Consider the following 11,446-nt stretch of genomic DNA (forward strand, 5'->3'; position numbering starts at 1 on the left):
CAAAGGCGGCCCCGGGAGCAGCGTGGCCGCGTCAGCCCGGGAGCCCGCCCGCCGCCGGTGCAGCACGGGAGGTGTAGTCCTGCCGCCCGCCCGGCCTCGCCCGGCCCCGCTCGGCTCGGATCGGTTTGGGGGGCGGCTGCTGCCCAGGGCCCCCGGAGGAGATGCGGTTCCCCTCCCCAACCTTGCGTGCTGGAGGAAGGCGGCTGCGGAGCCGTGCGGGTTCTTCACTGCCCGACTTTTCGCATCTACATCGTACCCAGATCTTACAGCTTCCAGTGAATCACCACCACTTATAGAATCATAGAATCATAGAATCATACAAAGTTTTGGGTTGGAAGGGACCCCTAGAGGTCATCTAGTCCAACCCCCCTGCAGCGAGCAGGGATACCACTAACTAGATCAAGTTGCTCAGAGCCCTGTCCAGCCTGGCCTGGAATGTTTCCATGAATGGGACCTCCACTACCTCTCTGGGCAACCCGTTCCAGTGTTTCATAACCCTCATTGTAAAGAATTTCTGCCTTATATCTAACCTAAACCTACCCTGTTTTAGTTTAAAACAAACCCCTCGTCCTGTCACTGCTGCCTCTACTAAAAAGATTGTCCCCATCTTTCCTATAGGCTCCCTTTAACTACTGAAATGCTGCAATCGGGTCTCCCCGCATCGTTCTCTTCTCCAGGCTGAATAAGCCCAACTCTCTCAGCCTGTCCTCATAGGAGAGGTGCTCCAGCCCTCGGATCATTTTTGTAGCCCTCCTTTGGACCCGCTCCAACAGTTCCATGTCCTTCTTGTGCTCAGGGCTCCCCAGCTGAACGCAGTACTCCAGGTGAGGTCTCACCAGAGCAGAGTAGAGGGGCAGAATCACCTCTCTTGACCTGCTGGCCACGCTTCTCCTGATGCAGCCCAGGACACGGTTGGCCCTCTGGGCTGCCAGCGCACATTGCCGGCTCACGTCCAGCCTTTCGTCTATCAGTACCCCCAAGTCCCTCTCAGCAGAGCTACTCTCGATCCTTTCATCCCCCAGCCTGTATTGATACCGGGGATTACCCCGACCCAGGTGTAGGACCTTGCACTTGGCCCTGTTGAACCTCATGAGGTTCACACAGGCCTACCTCTCCACCTTGTCCAGGTCCCTCTGGATGGCATCCTGTCCTTCTGGTGTCTCGACCGTACCACTCAGTTTGGTGTCATCTGCAAACTTGCTGAGGGTACACTCGATGTCACTGTCCATGTCATTGATGAATATATTGAACAGCACTGGTCCCAGTACAGACCCCTGAGGGACTCCAGTCGTCATTGGTCTCCATCTGGACATTGAGCCGTTGACCACTACCCTTTGGCTGCGACCATCCAACCAATTCCTTATCCACCGAACGGTCCACCCATCAAATCCATGGCTCTCCAATTTAGAGAGAAGGATGTTGTGGGGGACCGTGTCAAAGGCTTTACAAAAATCCAGATAGATGATGTCCATTGGTTTTCCCTTGTCCACCCTTGTTGTTACACCATCATAGAAAGCACTAGGTTGGTGAGGCAGGACTTGCCCTTGGTGAAGCCATGCTGGCTGTCTCGAGTCACCTCCCTGGCCTCCATGTGCCTTAGCATATCTTCTAGGAGGATCTGTTCCATGATCTTCCCAGGCACAGAGGTGAGGCTGACAGGTCGGTAGTTCCCAGGGTCTTCCTTTCTACCCTTTTTGAAAAGGGGCACAACGTTTCCCTTTTTCCAGTCACTGGGAACTTCCCCTAACTGCCATGACTTTTCAAATATCATGGAGAGTGGCTTGGCAACTACGTCAGCCAGTTCCCTCAGGACTCTGGGATGCATCTCATCAGGTCCCATGGACTTCTGTACATTTAGGTTCCTCAGGAGGTCCCGAACCTGGTCTTCACTTACAGCTGGAGAGATTTTACTCTCCTGGTCTCCTTCATGACATTTGTCGACTCGGGAGGGGTCGAGGAGAGAGGCTGCCAGTGAAGACTGAGGCAAAAAAGTTGTTGAGTACCTCGGCTTTCTCCTCATCTGCTGTTGCCAGTTTGCCGGTCTCGCTCATGAGCGGGAGTACGCTTTGTTTGACCATCTTTTTCCGACTGACATACCTGTAGAAGCCCTTCTTGTTATTTTTCATATCCCTTGCCAAGTTCAGCTCCAGCTGTGCCTTGGCCTTCCTGACCACATCCCTACACAACCGGGCAGCTTCCCTATACTCTTCCCAGGAAGCCAGTCCCTGCTTCACTGCCTGTGCAGTTCCCTCTTCTTCCTTAGTTTGACCAGCATCTCCTGCCTCAGCCATGCCGGTCTCTTCCCTTCTCTGCCCGACTTCTTACACTTGGCGATCGAGAGCTCTTGTGCTCTGTGGAATACATCCTTCAAGACCTGCCAGCTCTGTTCTGTTCCCCTGTCCCTGAGGACCGTTTCCCAGGGAGTCCTTCTGACTATCTCCTTGAAGAGCTGGAAGTTTGCCCTCCTAAAATTTAGGGTCCTGACTATGCTCTTCGTTATTCCCATTTCCCTCCGTAGCGTTAGTTCCACCAGCGCGTGGTCACTGCAGCCCAGGCTACCTCCGATCTTGACATCCCCAACGAGCTCACTCGCACTGGTGACTACCAGGTCTAGTATCGGATCCCCTCAGGTAGGGGTGCTTATTACCTGGCTTAAGAAGTTGTCTTCAATGCATTCTAGGAACCTGCTGGATTGCCTACAGCTTGCCGTGTTGCTTTTCCAGCAGATGTCAGGGTGGTTGAAGTCCCCCAGTAGGACGAGAGCCTGCGAGCGCGAAGCCTCCTGGAGTTGGAGGAAGAACGCTTCCTCTATCAGCTCCTCTTGATCTGGTGGCCTGTAGTAGACACCAACCACTAGGTTCCCTTTGTTGCCTCTCTCTCCGATTCTTACCCATAAGCTTTCGACCTGCTCTTCTTCAGGGACAGCTCTTCACTCTGTAGTGTTTTCTTGATGTAAAGGGCAACGCCCCCGCCCCTCCTTCCTCGCCTGTCCCTTCTGAACAGCCTGTAGCCATCAAGAGCCACATTACAGTCGTGGGATTCATCCCACCAAGTTTCCGTGATGGCAATCAGGTCGTAGCTTTCCAGCAGCACGACTGCTTCCAACTCCTCCTGTTTCTTTCCCATGCTGCGTGCGTTTGTACAGAGGCATTTCATCTGAGCTGTCGGCCTTGTTACCTTCATAGCAGAGCACTCCTTTTTTCCCTTGAGGTGCTTCATGGGTATTTTCTTGTTGGCACCTGATACCTCAGGCGCCTCCAGCTCCCCTCGGCAATACTTCCACATTGCTGCAGTGTCCCTCACCTGCTGCTGGGCAACGGGTTGAGGGCTCCTACTAGCCCCCCATCCCTCTAACCATTGTGTATCCTCCCCTAGCCTGTCGCTGGCAAGCCTCATAGGTTCCCCTTCCCCCTTCACCTCTAGTTTAAAGTCTTGTCAATGAGCCCCGCAAGGTTTTGGGCAAAGATCCTCTTCCCCCTTTGAGAAAGCTGGCCCCCATTTGATGCCAGCAAGCTTGGTGCTGTGTATGTCGTCCCATGGTCAAAGAACTCAAAGCTGTGGTGGTGACACCAGTCACGGAGCCATGTGTTAATAGACTGAGTCTGCCTATGTCGCTCAACGTCTCTGCCCACCACTGGAAGGAGCGATGAAAAGATAACCTGTCCTCCAGATTCCATTACTAATCGTCCTAGGGCTTTGAATTCTTTTTTAATTGCCTTTGGGCTACTTACTGCAACTCGAAGGCAATTAAAAAAGAATTCAAAGCCCTAGGATTTCTACTGCCTTTGAGAGACAGAGAGAGAGAGAAAGAGAGATCCACCCAGAGATATCATCCCTTACACACCTACATGGTTTTTGAACTCTCTCAGCCATGACATTTGTCACAATCTCCAAGCTGAACCTCCCCTGACGCAGCTTGAGGCCGTTGCCTCTCATCCTGTCACTGGTTCCTGGGGAGCAGAGACCAACCCCTCAAGAAGCAGAGAAGGTCTCCCCTCAGCCTCCTCTTCTCCAGCCTGAACAGCCCCAGCTCCCTCAGCCGCTCCTCAGCAGACTTGTTCTCCAGACCCCTCCCCAGCCTCGCTGCCCTTCTCTGGACACGCTCCAGCCCCTCCAGGTCCTTCTCGGACTCAGGGGCCCAGCACTGCACACAGGACTGGAGGGGCGGCCTCAGCAGTGCCCAGTCCAGGGGCACCATCCCTGCCCTGCTCCTGCTGGCCACCCCATTGCTGATCCAAGCCAATATGCCAGTGGCCTTCTTGGCCACCTGGGCACACTGCTGGCTCCTGGTCAGCCGGCTGTCGCCCAGCACCCCCAGGGCCTTTTCCGCCGGGCAGCTCTCCAGCCACTCCTCCCCAAGCCTGCAGCGCTTCTGGGGTTGGTGTGACCCAAGGGCAGGACGTGGCCCTTGGCCTTGTTGACCCTCACACAGTTGGCCTCAGCCCATGGATCCAGCCTGTCCAGACCCCTCTGCAGAGCCTTCCTGCCCTCGAGCACATTGACGCTCCCGCCCAGCATGGTGTCACCTGCAGACTGACCGAGGGTGCACTCAGTCCCCTCATCCAGATCACTGATAAAGATGTTAAACAGGACCGGACCCAAAACTGCGCCCTGGGGAACACCACTGGTGACCGGCCGCCAGCTGGCTTTAACTCCATTCACCACCGCTCTCTGCACTCGGCCGTCCAGCCAGTTCTTTATCCAGCAGAGAGTGCACCCATCCAGACCATGGGCAGCTGGTTTCTGCAGGAGGATGCTGTGGGGAACAGTGTCAGAGGCCTTACTAAAGTCCAGGTAGACAACATCCATAGCTTTATCTTTGTCCACTGGGCAGGTCACCTGGTCATAGAAGGAGACCAAGTTGGTCAAGCAGGACCTGCCTTTCATGAACCAATGCTGGCTGGGCCTGATCCCCTGGTTGTCCTTCACATGCCCAGTGAGTGCACTCAGGGTGAATTGCTCCATAATCTTGCCCGGCACTGAGGTCATGCTGACAGGCCTGTGGTTCCTGGGATCCTCCTTCTGGCACTTCTAGTAGATGGGTATCACACTGGCGATCCTCCAGTCATCTGGGACCTCCCAGATGCCAGGACTGCTGATGGAGAGTGGCTTGGCCAGCTCCTCGGCCACTTCCCTCAGCACTCTTGGGTGGATCCCATCAGGCCCCATGGACTTGTAAGTGTCCAGGTGGCACAGCAGTTTGTTAACTGCTTCCTCCTGGATTATGGGAGGTTTGTTCTGCTCTTCATCCCTATCTTCCAGCACTGGGGGCTGAGTACCCTGCGAATAACCAGTCTGACTGTAAAAGACTGAGGCAAAGAAGGCATTAAGTACCTCAGCTTCTTCCTCATCCTTGTTGGCAATGTTCCTCTCCGCATCCAGTCGGGGATGGAGACTCTTCTTGGTCCTCTTTTTGTTGCTGATGTATTTCACAGAATGACAGAATGGTCGGGGTTGGAGGGGACCTCTGGGGATCCCCCAGTCCAACCCCCTGCCGAAGCAGGGTCACCCAGAGCAGGCTGCACAGGACCGCGTCCAGGCACAGTTTGAGTATCTCCAGAGAAGGAGACTCCACAGCCCCTCTGGGCAGCCTGGGCCAGGGCTCCGTCACCCTCAGAGGGAAGAAGTTCTTCCTCGGGTTCAGCTGGAACTTCCTCTGCTTCAGTTTGTGCCCATTGCCCCTTGTCCTGTCGCTGGGCACCACTGCAAAGAGTCTGGCCCCATCCTCCTGACCCCCACCCTGAAGATACTTGGAGGCATTTCGAAGGTCCCCTCTCAACAGACCTCTGTTGTTGTCTCCTTGGTGATTACCGAAATTAGAGCACCCGTACCAATAACAAAATTTACAGAAATTTCCCTTGGTCCCACCAGAGTGGCAATGACAGGCTCGGGAGTTCTACCAGAGAGCCACTGTACAGCCAGTACCCTCTGGGCAGGGTGGCTCAGAGCCCTCCTCGGGGATACGTGTTTTCGCCCAAGCATCTGCTGAATCGCTGAGCTCCTGCTGTGGATCTCAGGGGGTGTTTTTAAAAGGGGTTGCTTCTTTTCTGCCAGTTGACCTTTCTCTGTTGGACTGAATTTGTGGCTTAATGCCTGTACCAGAACTCTGGCGTCAGTCGTGAGTGTTCCAATCAACACGTGCCGTGGTACCCCCATAGCTCGGGCTTTACGCCAGAGCTCATTACACTCCATATCAAATTTGAATTTGAACTTGGGCTTAGTCTTAGGGCTGTGAATCTGGTCAACTCGACAGGGTGAAGGACCAGATAACTGGGAGGATCCGACCCATTCAATCCGATGCCCATAGCTCTCTGTGTCTTCTACAAATTCACTCCAAGTGATTACTTGATTTCGATCTTGGTCCTGATCCCGATCTTGCCCTCGATGTGGGTGTCGGCCTCGTCTGAGTCGAGTGATTTGAAGTTGATCTTGTACATTGGCCACCTATGTTTTTAAACTGCCTGGGAGGCCACAGATCAGCGGAGTTAATCTTGCCGGATCTATCGGGGCTGACACTGGGGACCTTGCTAACACATCCTGCCCATGCATTGCTTGTGTGAGGGCGGCAGCCTTGTGTACAGGTGTCACCAAACCAGAGAATCCTGAGGTTTTATAAGAAGAGGTTCTCCTCCACCTTGGGGGTTTATGCCAGCAGCCCAATAAGCAGCCCACGTAGTTAATTATGATCACCTGGAATAATAGTTAGTAGTAGTTCCTCCAGGACCCCAGCAGCCTCCTGCTTCTTCCTCATCTAAGAGGATTTGGTGTCCCCCGGTGAGGGAGACTCGACATACAGATTCCATCTCAAACTCCTCCGGACGCCTGGAGGATTTTTCCTGCCATTTTGCCAATTCAGCAGGAGACCACAGCACGGTTCGTACAGTAGTACGAGCCTGTTCTCCGCCCTCTTCGGTGGTTTCTGTTTTAACCAATGGTCGAGAAGGTCTAAGTTCTGGGGCCAAATCATAATCAGAATTTTCCTCCAGTTCATCATTATCATCATTGTCTCAGCTGTTTCCGTCTCACATCTCGAGATCCGGACACCGTATTGCTTTGTGGATTTGTTTAGCTGAGACCAAGGAAGGTATCTGCCTTAACGAGAGACTGAACTTTTCCTGTACATGCCTTACTCACTTCTCGGCCCAAGACAACTGCAATTTGAGTTTACTAATTTCTTTTTTCAGGGTGTCTGTCTGCGTCTCCAATTTCTCTCAACATTCATTTGCGAAAGTCAGGGAAGCTTCTAATACTTCTTTCTCTGATTTTGGTGCAGCATATTCCACATCTGCCATTTTTCTGAGGTGTGGGGACTCTTTAATTTCCTTTTGTGCACGGGATAGGCAAGCCCCTAACACAGCGCAAACATTTCTTTTGCCTTTAGATTTTTGGTCTTTTGCTCACTTTGACATTGCTTTATCCATTCCACCACTTTATCTTCATCTTCCCAGACTTTCAGGGCCCATTCGATTCCCGCTTGTGATGGTGCACACTTACATTTTTGTAGCAGTTTATCCACGGCGATCCTGCCGACTACGCCAATTTTACTGTCGCTTTAAAGGGTTAAAGAGTTTCAAGGTGTCTGAAAAGTGGGAAAGGAGGGGGAAAGCCCTCCCGTAGAGTCATGGTCCCTCTTGCTTTCTAAACCCTTCTCAGAGAGACGATCTTTGGTGCGGCTGAATCCACCCCCAGTCCCAGACTTGGTCAACGGTTTATGTCTAAGGGGTTAGGTGTGTGGTCATATATCACAGTCGACGTTTGCATGTCAGAGCCCTTCCAAGGACTTTCACTGAGACAGTTTTGCAAAGTCGAAACCATAGGTAATTTATTCAGCGCCAGGTATCTCAGACTGGGGATTGCCGTTGATAAATGCACGGTCTACAAAAAAATTGAGACCTGGTTACCCCGGATGTGGAGAAAGCTGAGGTGCTTAAGGACTATTTTGCCTCAGTCTTGAACAGCAAGTGCTCCAGCCACACGGCCCAAGTTGCAGAAGACAAAAGCAGGGACTGGGAGAATGAAGAACCACCCACTGTAGGAGAAGACCAGGTTCGAGACTGCCTAAGGAACCTGAAAGTGCACAAGTCCATGGGGCCTGATGAGATGCATCCACGGGTCCTGAGGGAAATGGCGGATGAAGTTGCCAAACCACTATCCATCGTATTTGAGAGGTCATGCGGTCTGGGGAGGTCCCCACCGACTGGAGAAGGGGCAACATCACCCCCATTTTTAAAAAGGGAGAAAAGGAAGACCCAGGGAACTTTAGACCAGTCAGTCTCACCTCTGTGCCTGGCAAGATGATGGAGCAGATCCTGCTCAAAACCACGCTAAGGCACATGGATAACAAGGAGGTGACTGGGGACAGCCAACATGGTTCATCAAGGGCAAATCGTGCCTGACCAACTTGGTGGCTTTCTATGACAGGGTTACAGCGTTGGTGGACAAAGGGCGGGCAACTGACGTCATCTACCTGGACTTGTGCAAGGCATTCGACACTGTCCCACATGATGTCCTTGTCTCTAAATTGGAAGGACATGGATTTGACAGATGGACCACTCGTTGGATAAGGAACTGGCTTGATGGACGCATTCAAAGAGTTGCAGTCAATGGCTTGATGTGCAGGTGGAGACCAGTGATGAGTGGTGCGCCTCAGGGGTCAGTACTGGGGCCGGTGCTGTTTCATATCTTTGTCAGCGACATGGACAGTGGGATTGAGTGCACCCTCAGCAAGTTTGTCGACGACACCAAGCTGTGTGGTGTGGTTGACATGCTGGAGGGAAGGGAGGCCATTCCGAGGGACCTTGACAGGCTGGAGAGGTGGGCCTGCGTGAACCACATCAAGTTCAACAAGGCCAAGTGCAAGGTCCTGCACGTGGGTCTGGGCAATCCCAAACACAAGTATAGGCTGAGCAGAGAGTGGCTCGAGAGCAGCCCTGAGGAGAAGGACTTGGGGGTACTGGTGCATGAGAAGCTCAACACGAGCCGGCAATGTGCGCTGGCAGCCCAGAAAGCCAACCGTACCCTGGGCTGCATCAAGAGCAGCGTGGCCAGCAGGGTGAGGGAGGGGATTCTGCCCCTTTACTCCGCTCTCATCAGACCCCACCTGGAGTCCTGTGTCCAGCTCTGGAGCCCCCAACATAAGAAGGACATGGATGTGTTGGAGCGGGGCCAGAGGAGGGCCACGAAGATGATCCGAGGCCTGGAGCACCTGCCCTACGAGGACAGGCTGAGGGAGTTGGGGCTGTTCAGTCTGGAGAAGAGAAGGCTCCGGGGTGACCTTAGAGCAGCCTGCCAGTGCCTGAAGGGGCCGACAGGAAGGACGGAGAGGGGCTTTTCACAAGGGGATGTAGTGATAGGGCAGGGGGGGATGGCTGTAAACTAAAAGAGGGAAGATTTATGAGAGATATGAGGAAGAAATTCTTCCCCATGAGGGTGATGAGGCCCTGGCCCAGGCTGCCCAGAGAAGCTGTGGCTTCCCCCTCCCTGGCAGTGTTCAAGGCAAGGCTGGATGGAGCTCTGTGCACCCTGGGCTGGTGGAAGATGTCCCTGCTCATGGCAGGGGGGTGGGAACCAGATGAGCTTTAAGGTCCCTGCCAACCCAAACCATTCTATGATTCTATGGCACCCTCAAAAGAATGGAGTCAGGCAACGGGACTCATTTCTGAAACGACCTCAGGAACACCTGGGCCAAAGAACACGTCATCGAGTGGGTGTATCACATCCCCCATCATGCACCAGCCTCCAGGAAAATCCAACGATGCAATGGGCTGCTAAAACCTACTCTGAGAGCGCTGGGGGGTGCGACCTTCCAACACTGGGATACACATTTAGCAAAGGCCCCCTGCTTTGTTAACCCCAGGGGATCTGCCAATCGAGCTGGCCCTGCCCGGTCAAAACTTCCACATCCTGTAGCATGGGATAAAGTCCCCGCAGTGCACCTGAAGAATATGTTGGGGCAGCCAGTCTGGGCTAGTCCTGCCCATTGGTGGGACTGCTTTTCCTCAAGGACCTGGGTGCACTTGGTGGGTGATGTGGCAGGATGGGGAAGTCCGATGTATACCTCAAGGGGATGTGATTTTCGGTGAGAACAGCCAATACTTTAAACTTTATGATGTTGATTGGTACATAATACTGCATGGCATCAATACCATCAGTTGCTGTATGTTCTATCAAAGGTCTTACAGTAAAATAGTCCAGATTAATGAAGGATGAACATTGACAAAACCGAGCAAAGTGCAGCGCTGATAGAATCAGACCTGGCTTCAGTAACTGGCACCCAGCAACTTCCACAAGACTGACATCTTCCAACCACAGACCGTGGGCATGGGCCACACCAGATGCTCCAGCTGTGAGCTCCAGATGCAGCATGTGACCATCCAACAGCACCCACCACCTCTCCTGCCCTGCAGGACTGTTATGACAGATGGAGCCCAAAGTCATGGACTAAATTAACTCAATGGACAGTTTAGAGGGATGGCCCGTAGATAAAGGGACGGTATCTCTGGGTGTATATCTATCTCTCTAACTCTCAAAGACAGGAGAAGTGGTGGTAATTCACTGGAAACTGTAAGATCTGGGCATGACGTAGATGGTACACAATAAGGGCTGCATACTGTCCTGGGTTTCGCTGGCACGGGGTTAATTCTCACAGGCATCTGGGAGGGGACACAGCCAGAAGGGTTGACCCAAAGCACCCAAACAAATCCGGTATTCGGTATAATGTGACATCATGCCCACGATAGAGCTGGCAGAGCTGGCGGGGGAGGGGAATGGCTGCTCCGGAGGGAGCTGGGCATCGGGCGGGGAGAAAACAGTGTTGTGTGTTCCTGGCTTTGTGTGCTCCTTTTATCAGTATTATTGCTGTAACCGCTCCCTCCCATTGCTGTTCCGTCGAGCTGTCTCCATCCCCACCCCCGAGTCCCGCCTCTTCCTTCCCATTGCCCTCCCCAGCCCCAGCGCGGGAGCAGCGGGCGAGCGGCCGCGTGGTTCTTTGGTGCCGCCTGGGCTGAAGCCAAAGCTCAGCAAGTGCAAGCAAAAATGCGCCAGCTGGTTTTCCCCTGGGAAGAAGGAAGGAATGGCTCCCCCCGAGGGAGCCTCTTTGGATTGGGCCGAGGTGGGCTCGGAGGTGACGGCGGCAGCTCCGGCGGGCGGATGCGGGGATCGGGGCGGGAGCAGTGGGGACGCGGCGCTGCTGGCTTCTGCCGAGCCCCTGGGAGCGGGGTGTGGAAAGTCGAGCGGTGAAAAGCATGCGGGGGGCACTGGCTGGTCTCCACCACACCAGCCCCTTTCCTGGCTGCATTAGCCCAGCGCTGCAGCAGCCCGGACGGCTGCCGAGGAGCTACCAGGCCGTTCCTGCGTAGGGGATAGAGATTGGCCCCAACAGGCCGGGTCCCCTAAAGTACCCCCGGCAATGCAGACAGTCCTGGGGCAACCCGGCCTTCCCGCTGCA

The sequence above is a fragment of the Opisthocomus hoazin genome, chromosome 4, assembly GCF_030867145.1.
Source record: "Opisthocomus hoazin isolate bOpiHoa1 chromosome 4, bOpiHoa1.hap1, whole genome shotgun sequence".
Classification (NCBI taxonomy): domain Eukaryota; kingdom Metazoa; phylum Chordata; class Aves; order Opisthocomiformes; family Opisthocomidae; genus Opisthocomus; species Opisthocomus hoazin.